The sequence below is a fragment of the Hippocampus bargibanti genome, linkage group LG10, assembly GCF_051943395.1.
Source record: "Hippocampus bargibanti isolate YZ-2025 linkage group LG10, ASM5194339v1, whole genome shotgun sequence".
NCBI lineage: Eukaryota > Metazoa > Chordata > Actinopteri > Syngnathiformes > Syngnathidae > Hippocampus > Hippocampus bargibanti.
The window spans coordinates 16,458,631-16,470,658 of NC_142743.1; positions in this window are offsets into that span (position 1 = coordinate 16,458,631).

The window sequence follows — 12,028 nt, forward strand, 5'->3', positions numbered from 1 at the left end:
TGGATTGAGCCATAGCTAAACAAACAACACAACCACAGTCACCGGATTGACTGTTCAATTTATGAAAAGTAGTTCCTGATGATAATTTATTATATATTTCATTTACAGTTAAATAGTTTGGTCTGTTTTGTTTGTTTTTTGGCCGGGAGGGGGGGGGGGGGGGGGGATTTGGTCACCGTCGGGTTGGGATGCACTACGCAGTTTCAGATTACAAAGTAAAACATTAATTTCCATACCAGGACAACATTTATTCTTGTATTTGTTGCCCAATGTATACTTAGAAGCAACATAAAATGTCACCTTTCAACTGTTTTCCATCTAATTTCTAGTGAGAATATGTTGGATAAAGACAAGGGATCACCCATTTATGTACAGAGAATATAATTATTTTAATATGTATTGAATATACAGTAAAGTCTCGTTATATCGATATTCAAGGGAGTCCAAAAAAATATCGATATAACCGGGACTATCGATATATCCGACCCTGTTTGCATGTAATTTTCTCTGTGCGTGCATAGAAATAGTATCGATATAACCGGGACTATCGATATATCCGATATCGATATAACGAGACTTTACTGTATTTCAAATGCCAGAAGGAACCATTCTTGTTGGATTCAATTTTAGCACTGGACATTGTTTTGTAACAATAGAGCTGTGTTAAGTAAACAGTGTCTGTTTCACACATTGGATTGAGCATGCTAAAAAGCCCTCTGCTGGTGTCTGACAACTTTCTAAATGAACCTCATTATGCACTCATTGATTTTTCATATTCCTTCTCACCGGTAAATACCCCCAAGGTGCTCCTCTAACACTTTGCCCTCCCATCCCTCTGTGGTTTCTGCAATTGTTATCGCTCTGCCATGTTTTATCAGTCCCTCAATAAACATCAACACACACCAGACACTTCAGGGTGATGAACATTTTCCAATTAGCAAAGCAAATATCTCAGACTCACCGCACAGCGGACAGTTTGGTGTTGATGAACTTGGCATGCCAGCAGAGTTCTAACCTTCTAACCTCTAGAAGGGAGAACACCTTTGGGATGAATTACAGCAGAGACTGAGAGCCGGACCTTATGAGACAAACAACAGTCTCGGACCTAACACGCCTCCCAAAGACAAAAGAGTCAAAACCTCCTCTAAAAACACAAAATATCTATTAGGCGGCCCGGTAGTCGAGTGGTTAACATGCCAGCTGTGTGGAGTTTGCATGTTCTCCAGGCCCGTGCGGGTTTCCTCCCAGATTCCAAAAACATGCATGGCAGCCTGATTGAACACTCTAAATTGTCCTTTTGTTTGAGTGTGAGAGGCACGGGTTGTTTGTCTCTGTGTGCCCTGCGATTGGCTGGCAACCAATTCGGTGTGTCCCCTACCAAGTGCCAAAAGACGTCTGGGATAGGCTCCAGCATCCCCCGTGACCATAATGAGGATAAAAGCATACTATAAAATAAATGTAATAGATATGTAGACAGATAGATAGATAGATAGATAGATAGATAGATAGATAGATAGATAGATAGATAGATAGATAGATAGATAGATAGATAGATAGATAGATAGATAGATAGATAGATAGATAGATAGATAGATAGATAGATAGATAGATAGATAGATAGATAGATAGATAGATAGATAGATAGACACACACACACACACACACTGTGGCTAGATCCTTCCTATCAAACAAGCTATCCTTTTTACCAATTTTAGACCCTTCCATGCCAAACTACCGTATTTCCGCTTGATATCTCCCTCTAATCTTGCTCGCCTTCTTCTTTTTTCTTTCCTGTGTACTAAGGCATGATCAAATGAGGTGATTCAAATGGCATTTTATAGGGCCTTGCAGCACAACCAGACTGAACATGACAGGCAATCATAAAAGCTATTGTCTGCTGTGCATGCCATTTTAATGTATTCCATTTGATTTAATGCATGTGAAAGGTGAAGCAGAATGCGTGAGGATGAGTAGTCATGGAGGTGGGAAGCTTGGGGCGTTTCAAGTAAAACTGAAAGAGGACAATGAAACAGTTTGTGGGTTGAAACGCGGAGCAAGGAAAGATAGGACAGACAACTCCTTTTTCACCCACAACTCGAGTGATGTTCATTGTAGTGTGAAAGGAAATGGACAGCTATGCCAATATCTAATATCTAACACACTGTGTTTGGGAGAGGGATGGCAGACGGGGAATGTGAAGTATTAAAAACTAAATGCAATATCAAATCAAAAGTAATTACATGCCACGGAGAGTTTGAGAAGTGAAAATTCAGATATTTTTTTTGCATGGAAATTGTTCATTTCAAGAAGCCATCTTATTTACATCTGTTAAATCTCAACCAGCCTATGTTCACGAATTGACCTGTGACAAGGGTTAATTGCCAAATCAATTGATCGATGCCCGATTTACATTCAAATTACATTTATTTTTGACAAGTCATCATAGTTCTCAACTGTTTTGGGTAATATAAATGATCTACCATGGACTCATGTTTATTGATTGCACACAGCGACTATTTGAACAGAGATTTATTGACTCTGAGGCAGCTGCGTTAAGCCCTATGTCATGCTGACTTCACAATAACCTCAGCAGGTTCCACATTCCCTTCTTCCCTCACTGCGATCCTTTCCAAAATGTGTCACAAGAGTTGAAATGAGGTCTTCTGATGATAAACGTGATCTGTTGGTGCTAAGTTCACTTTTCAGTTTCATTGCCAACATCCCAGCTTTTCTATTTATGGTTGAATATTTTCAGGAAGGGGGAGGGGGGGCATTTAAAGACATCCTTTGGATGGCTTTTGAGATCACGTTTTATGAGATAGGCATATTTGTTATTCCATTTTAAATCCTCATATCGATTGTCTGGGATTCCGAAGTACACTGGAACACAATCAGTTTCCACAAGCAAAGACACAGATAAGAGTTAACCCAAAAAAAGAAAAGAAAAAAAAACTCAGGACCGACAAAGTACAATACAAGACACTGTAACTAATGTCCCCTCTGTGATGCGTACATGAGGAATTGCACACCTCTCGCAGAACACACAATGACAGCTCGCACACACCACACACAAGAGAACTGCAACACCAATGTCATGAAAGTATGCAAAAGACGGGCAGTCGGAACGAGAGTCATGAACAAGGCTGAAGAATCCGATTGCAAGTGGTCAAAGAGGAAATTATTTTCAGACAGATGGCCAATAATATTTGTGAAAGGTACTCCACAATCTATTATTATTATTATTATTATTATTATTATTATTATTATTATTATTATTAGAAGTTTTCTTTCATTTCAGATTTCATAATAGTAAAATTATGTGCAAAAAGCTCCTCGGAGATGATAGACGTGTGAATTCAGAGAGAGGGGAGTGGAAAGTAGCGCCGGCTGGAGTGCTGTTCGGTCGTGTGCTTCCGCCGAAGATCCGAAGATCACTCCGCCAGATCTGAAGAGCACTCCGCCAGCTGTGGTGGGTGTGTATTGCGAAAAGGAGTGCGTATTCAAGGTTTAATTTTCATGAATTTGACGTTCGTAAGACGAAAGGTTCGTAAAATAAGGTGTTCGTAAGCTGAGGTCTCACTATATACTTTTATGCATTCAATTTAATATAGTGATTCTGAATCTAATTCTAATTCTGATGTAAGTGAATGTTAAATCAGAAGATAACTTAAATGCATAATGTTTTATGGAGGCCAGATATTTGTTTGATAATGTAAATATGATTAATTCAGGATGTGTCAGTCCAAGTATAATATACTTTGGTGTTTGAAGCCATCGTCAACATATTATGAACAAGGGTTGAAGAAAACAACAGCCACTATTCATTTATGTTTCATTAAAAGTGTACTGTGCCTACTTTCTTGTCTTTATTATTTAAAATAAAATATATTTTTATTTTTTATAAACCATGCGTATCATACCTCTGAAGATGGAGGTTACTGATTCGCTGTGGCGACCGCTTGAAGGGAAAAGCCGAAAGGAAAAGAAGAAGATATCATTTACTATTAAACCAGCTCGAAGAACAATAAAGTTATTCACTAATAATGGATGTTCTTGTAGTATAAAACCACTGTCTACTGGATTGTCTTGCTTATCCATGAAATGACTGTAATGAAATGATGATGCAATCAGTTTTATTACTGAAGGTCTTCTCACATTGCCTTTAGCACAAACAAAGGGTGTCTTCCCCATGACCTCCCCGAACACACACACACACACACGTGCATACGCACACACATCCAATCCTCATGCCTGGATTTAACTCAAGCTTCAACCAAAGAGGTGGAGTTTGGACACCACCATGATGGACTTTACGCAAATCTCTGCATAAAACACACTAGTCTCAAGTGTGTCTACAATGAAAAAAGGGAAACCCTTGTTAATATTGGAATCCAATTTACACCACACCAATTTGTCATTTTCATCACCCTGGTAACCCATCATGTGACCTTGCCCATGCCAAAACACACCAAAAACCCATTCACCAATTGCCACCAAACCCAGGAGTAAAGCTGATTTCTTTCTGATGAGGGTTTGACTCCCAAGGCTGCCCTTTATCTATCATTCTGGTCATAACCTTTATGGACAGAAGTTTGAAGTGCAGAGGGAGTCTGTTTTTGTGGCCACAGTATTGAATCTCCTTTTGTGACAGATGATGTGATACTGTTGGCTTCTTCAACCTGTTATGACAAACCATTGTGGTGATGGTGTGTGTGTGTGTGTGTGTGTGTGTGTGTGTGTGTGTGTGTGTGTGTGTGTGTGTGTGTGTGTGTGTGTGTGTGTGTGTGTGTGTGTGTGTGTGTGTGTGTGTGTGTGTGTGTGTGTGTGTGTGTGTGTGTGTGTGTGTGTGTGTGTGTGTGTGTGTGTGTGTGTGTGTGTGTGTGTGTGTGTGTGTGTGTGTGTGTGTGCGCGCGCGTGCGTGCGTGCCTGTGCACGCATCTTGATGTGTATTAGCTCTTGTAATTCCAGTAATAAAGATTGTGTGTGTGTGGGGGCGGTGATATGCTTTGGAGAACAACATAGTACTATATAAAAGACACTGTTCAAAATGAAGTACGCCACTATTTAGTTTTAAAAAAAATGGTGAGAGATGCCAAATTATTTGCCAAGTAGCTGCATGTTTTCTGTCAGTTCAGAAATAAGACATTTGATGATTGGACAAAAGAATTGGTGTAAATACAATCAATATGATAAATAAATAAATAAATAAATAAATAAATAAATAAAATATAAATAAATAAATACATAAATAAATAAATAAATAAAACAGATAACGTTTACCACTGTACTGTATTACATCACCTTTCCTTTTGAAGACACCCAATTAAGGTTTGGGAAGAATTGAAGTTTTGTATGGGAAGTGGAATTCTTCAAACAGTATCCTATCTTCATAGATATAATTTGCGTAGATCTGGACCACAAGTAGGCAAGTTTAGATTTTTTTTTCTTTTTTTGATGAAGCTATGATTGAAGAATATACATTGGCATTGTCTTGTTGAAAATAATCTTATAATGCCATCGGTTGGTTATCTGCATCTGTCCCTACATAACCCATATTTACCTTTCAGTATTTAATGGTGCCTGAAGTCCAGAGGCCGTCTCAATAACAGTGAGGCTCCATGCACTCCAACTTTTAGCAGGTCTCTGTAACGACTTTCCAGCCATAGTCATGGAGACAGCTTCCCAACCACGACTGGTGACGTCCCCCAGGGCAACCAAGTTTCTTCTGGATGTCCCAGGTTGTGTTTTTCGTTACCACTGTCTAACCGCATCTATCAGGCACAAGACCGGACTTTCTATTAGGGCCAAATTACTACAGCATATTGTACTAGCCTATTCCAAATGACTTTGAGCATGAAATTGTTGAATATTGTGGGCCACTCAGTTGCTGCATGGACATCAAATACGAAGCAATCCAGTATCAATCTATTTATTTATTTGTTTCCCACTTGAACACATTCACTGCCTTGAATAAAATATATTCCATTGGAAAACGGAATATATTTATACTTTTAAAATTACTTCTGAACAAACAGAAACAATGGCTGTGATTCATCGTCTTTGTGTTCTAGGATTACAGTGGACACCGTCAAGTGACCCTCTATTACCTGCGCAAAACAGCCTGCAACTGAACTGTGTCCCTTTCACAGCCGTTCATGTTTTGTCCATTTTTCATTTGAGCACAAAGTCAGAAATTGAAAAATTAGCTATTTTTCTTTTTATTTCCTGGACCTTTGACATGAATATTTATGACATAGGGGATTGCATACTTCTTTTGCTATGCATGGCCTCTGTTCAATGAACAGCAGATTTAGTTTGAAAATAGTCTCTCTCTCTCTCTCTTTCACTCTCTCTCTCTGGCTGTCATTTGAAATTGATTAGGTGATCTTGACACTGGTGGGGTGTTGATCACAATTGTGTGAAAGCGATACATATTCAGTTGTTTACTTGCTATGCCACTAATTAAATATGCAAATATACTCAGAGCTTAATTGTCATAGGAAATAAATTGTTTACTTTTTTTATATGTATAAATGATAGTTTGATGAGCCAGAACACATTCAAAGAAAGCCACAAGGTAAACACATCAGGTACTTTTGTATTAACGTGAGAGAAGCATGCACTGCAAGAAGTCAAGGATGCTTGAGATTGCTGCTGCAACGGTCGCTGAGGCTAATAAGTAAGCAGAACTGTCGGCAACACTGTGTGTGTTTGTGCATGTATATTCATCAGTACCTTCAAAGAGAATATCAAACATTGAAATTCTTTCATTATGAGGCAGTCAGGCATAATCCGCATTAAATCACGTATATCCATACAAATGTAATAAAACGCATTTGTAATTGCATTGAGTTCACATTCGTCTCGTCCCTCACTTTCCATGCTCAAGAAGAGCCCTGCTTTGTCCCGCATACTGTTATGAAGTCAATTATTTCATGAATCACCAGCATCAATACAACAATACAATAACGAGTGTGGATGTACATACACACCGCAGTATGAATGTAAGAGTTCACTAAATATGTGTGTCCATATTTATTTGATTACATTTGTATTTTTCACTTGCCGAGATAATCTATATATGCATCGCTATAAAAACAATATAACATTATGAATGAACCGTGTGGAGGTGGATTATCCAGTAGTATTGTGATGTTGTTCATGCACACAGTGTTGTTGTCAGTATTATTGTGCTTTTCCACATTTGATACAACACTGTCTTCCTCATTTTACCAACTGACAACGCAACACGAGAAGCAATGAAGTATCTTGCTCAAGGACACTCCAACAAGGTCACAATGACTGGTGATTGAACTTCTAAACTCTGAGTTGGGAGATGACCACTACCACAGAGCCATGCCGCCCCTACTCCAGAGTAAACTTAAATCACAAAGGAACACTTTTGAATAACCCTGACCTGTTCCTAAAAAGTAAATGGGTATTTCATGACACCATATTTGACAGCATATTTCCATGACATCCACTGTGCAAAAAGTAATACAGTACAGTGGTAGAGTAAACTGAACAAAAATACCGGGGGCGGAGAATTTTTTTATTTTTTTTCTGGTGAATTTTACCAGAGCCGTTGTGAAAAGGAAAGTGTAAATATGCCTCCATACAGGGAAGCCTGGTGGCCTCACATTGCAAAGGTGCAGGGTTCAATTCCCACTTCTGCATTCTGAAGTGCAGCTTGCATGTTCTCCCATGGACTGTGTGGGTTTTCGCCAGGTACATTTTGGTTGCCAGGTGTATTTTGGTTTCTTCACACATTCCTAACACATGCAAAGCTGGCTCCAGGTGTGAGGTGTGCGATGTCTCTTGAAATTTGCCTCGTTCTGTGTCTCTCTCTCTAGCTAGCAATTTCTCTCACGTGACATGGAACCGCAAGTGATCATGAAAAAATATTATAAATAAAGTATTAAAGACAATTTTAAGAAAAACGTACATTTGAAGGTTGGCATAGAAACGTTCAACACCTTTACAAAACGACAAGACCAAATAAATTCTATTTTAGTTGTCATGGCAACCAATGACAATATACCCGCCGGTTACATGCTCTGCAGACAGAATTTGACTTTCTACTGCTTCCTTTGACCTCAAGAACATGATTTCAATAGCGGTTTAAAAAAAAGTTTTAGGCTCAGTCTAATGCAGTGGTCGGGAACCTATGGCTCGTGAGCCATATATGGCTCTTTTGATGATTGCTTATGGCTCGCCGATAAAACTAAATACATATTCTCATTTTTTTTGCCGTTCATTTCCTGTTGGGGATGCAGTTGGCGGAAAACGCAATTTTGATTGGATGACACTTACCTAGGTTGGCCGAAAGCGCCATTTTGATTGGATGATACTGGAGTCATGTTGAAACAGGTAAACGCCCCTTTAACTGAGCCCAACGAGTGCACTTCAGCTTCAATGCACCGGAGCCTTTGAGGAGAGAAAATGTTTTGATTCTAATTAGCAATGAAACAATTCCATCGATGAAACCGTCGGATGTCAGTGACATTTTAACAAGCCCTATGTTAACGTTAGCATCAATACACTTCTGCGAGAAGTATATTGCAGATAGCATGTGTGGAAGCTTATGAGCCTTGTGCAAGCTAGCTAGCAGTAACTTCGCCTCTGCACCGGTTGAATTTCATTCCGATCGTTTGCCTGGATTTTTACCAATCACGAGGAACGGAAAACCATTCATGTTAACGGTGAGTACTATCACAAAGTTTTAGTTCGCTGACGAAGCCTCTTGGATAGGAGGCGAAACGTCCGAAACCTTCACTTTTGTACAGATGACGGCTGAAGAAACCTTCTCATCGTACTATCACAAAGTTATTTTAAATAATACATTCTGACATTTTGTTGAAAAGTGGCCGCGCGCGTGTGTGTGCGTGCGCGCGCGCGTTTGTTTGTGTGCGCACACCAATGTGTTTCTGTGTGCGCGCGCCCCCCCCCCCCCCCCCCCCCCCCCCCCCCCCCGCGTGTGTGTGCGCGCACGCTTGCGTGCGTGTGCCTCTCACTGAACAACATTTCTAAATATTTTACTTTTATGGCTCTCTTAGTCAAAAACGTTCCCGACCCCTGGTCCAATGGAATGCGGAGTGTGGGGTTCAGGAAAATAATAAAATATTTGTATCCGGTTGTGCAAATAAATAAGCAAATAATTAGTTTATCTTGGAATAATTCATTGGAGCTGAAAAATACACCTCTGAGTTGTTCATTTTCATGGCAACACAAGGGTGAATCACGTTGCAGCTAATGAGATGTTATATGTGTGCATACTGACTTACTAGACTACAAAGAGACATTTAACAAGAAGCAGGACGCACACAAAAACAATGTCATTACGTATGGCAAAAAGTCTTCTTCTTTTCCTTTCGGCTTTTCCCTTCAGGGGCCGATACAGCAAATCAGCCACCTTCATCTAATCCTGTTTTGTCCTCCTCTGTCACACCAGCAAGCTTCACGTCCTCTTTAAGAAAATCCATAAACCTTCTCTTTTGTCTTCCTCTCAGTCTCCTGCCTGGCAGTTCAAAACTCAGCATCCATCTCCTCATATATTCAATTTCTCTCCTCTGGACATGTCCAAACCATCTCAGTCTGGCCTTTCTTATTGTTTCTCCAAAACGTCAGAAAACAAGTTGTCCCTGTGATATACTCATTCCTGATCCTATCCAACCCGGTCACTCCCAAAGAAAACCTCAACATCTTCATCTCTGCTACCTCCAGCTCTTCTTCATGTCTTTTCATCCGTGGCACTGTCTCCAGTCCAATAATCACGGCTGGGCTCTGCATAATTTTATACAGTTTCTTTCATCTTAGCCGAAATTCTTCTATCACACATCACACTTGACATTTTTCTCCAGCCAGTCCAGCCTGCCTGTACATGCCTCATTCAGTTGGTTCAGTTCGCCCTGCGGTTCCCACAGTTTCCCACATGGCCTGACTCCGACACTGAGTGTCCTGGTTGTGGAGCAGAGCCATGTGACCATGTAGTAACATTGGAGGGATTCTATTCCTGAATCACTTCATTTGGTCATTGTGTCATTAGCTGTTTTCCTCAAAGGACTTCCAAGCTGACCAATTGGTATCTGATATTTCTGTTAGGGTCATGGATTTTTAGTTTGTGTTTTTAATTATTATTTTTTTTTTTTTCTGGACTTAGTTTGTGTTATTGATTTAGTTTGTCCCGGGTAAGTGTTTTTGTGAATACATCTCACCCTGCTTCACCTCTGTGCATTTTTTGATCCTCTACCTTCACATCGTGACCATTATCTTTGTGATCATCATTCAGAATAAAGATGGGTGGCTCAGTAGCACTAAAGACCTGACAAACTAACCTAAATGTTTTATTTTTTGTGCTATATTCCCCTCCCCTTGTCGGATGATAAGTCCTTGAGTGGAAATTTAAATGTGTGTTGTATGTAGAGAGCTTTCTTGTGTAATGTTTAAATTAAATGATGGTCAATTAACCGGTCAAGCTTTTCACTGAAGTGAAAAAGGCACATGAGCTGACATATGAAACATGGTTCATCATTCGCCTACAGCTGACATAAACCCTTGACCTTCAGTTAATTTGTACAGTACTTTATGTGTGAATAAGCAGGTAAATGTCATCACGACAATCATAAGGTCAAGTATTTAATTCCCGGGCAAATCAACCACAATGTGAAGATCAGCTGTAAATGAAAACTGCATTTTTTAAACATACTTTGATGTTGCCTGTAGGGCATCGAGTGGTTAGCACGCCGACTTCACACAGAGGTCGCAAGTACGAGTCCCGCTCCGGCCTCCCTGCATAGAGTTTGCAAGCTCTCCCCGGCCCTGCGTGGGTTTTCTCTGGGTCGTCTGATTTCTTCCCACATTCCAAAAATATGCATTTCAGAGTTATTTAACACTCCAAATTGGCCCTAGGGGTGAGTGTGCGAGTGAATGGTTGTTTGTCTCTGTGTGCCCTGCAATTGACTGGACACCAAGACGACAAGTTCAGTTTCCCTGAATTGACCATATAAACGTCACTCTTTAGTAAAATTCTCTCTCTCTCTCTCTCTCTCTCTCTCTCTCTCTCTCTCTCTCTCTCTCTCTCTCTCTCTCTCTCTCTCTCTCTCTCTCTCTCTCTCCCACTCTCCCTGTCTCCCTCTGTCTTTCTCTCTTTCTCTCATTCTCCCTCACTGTCTGTCTGTCTGTCTGTCTGCCTGTCTCTCTCTCTTTCGTTCTTTCTTTCGTTCTCTCTCTCTCTCTCTCTCTCTCTCTCTCTCTCTCTCTCTCTCTCTCTCTCTCTCTCTCTCTCTCTCTCTCCCTCTCCCTCTCTCTCTGTGTCTGCCTGCTTGCCTACCTCTCTGTCTGTTGCTCGCTCACTCTCACATTTTGCTTTTTCTCTGTCTTTCATTACCCAGACTTTTCAACCAGTAAAAAACAGACATCTGTGTGAGCTGGCCTGAATACTGACATAGCACCTATCATAGTCACCAGCATCAGCTGGCGGCTTTGGAGAAACAAAGGCGCTTACTTGATAAATGAAATATGGATTTCTAATTTCAGAGATCTGGGTCAAAGTTCCTTTCATTTTAAGGCACTTTGGTACAATCCCACCTTTAGCTGAGAAATGCATATGAGCCTGAGCTTTCTAATGGGTAAGGAGCCCGAGACAATCAGGCAGCTGATGTGGCCATAATGACTATCATATGCTCATGACTTATTTTTTTTGGCAATATGACCTTTCATGGCAGTTGCTTAAAATTGCATTTTTCTTGTATGGCACACACGAATAATTAAAAAATAATTTTTAAAAACGGGACATGATAAGAGATACAGAAAACATTTATACATGTGCAAGTCGTCGAGAGTGGGTAGGGCGGTGCCAATGATTTTTTTCCGCCATCCTAACTGTCTGTTGAAGTTGGATTTTTTACATTTTCGAGGCGGCCCCGAACCAAACGGTGATGGAACAACACAGGATGGATTCGATGACAGCCGTGTAAAAATGTCGTGGCACCTCCTGTGGCAGGCCATGTTAAAATATTCAATAACTCAA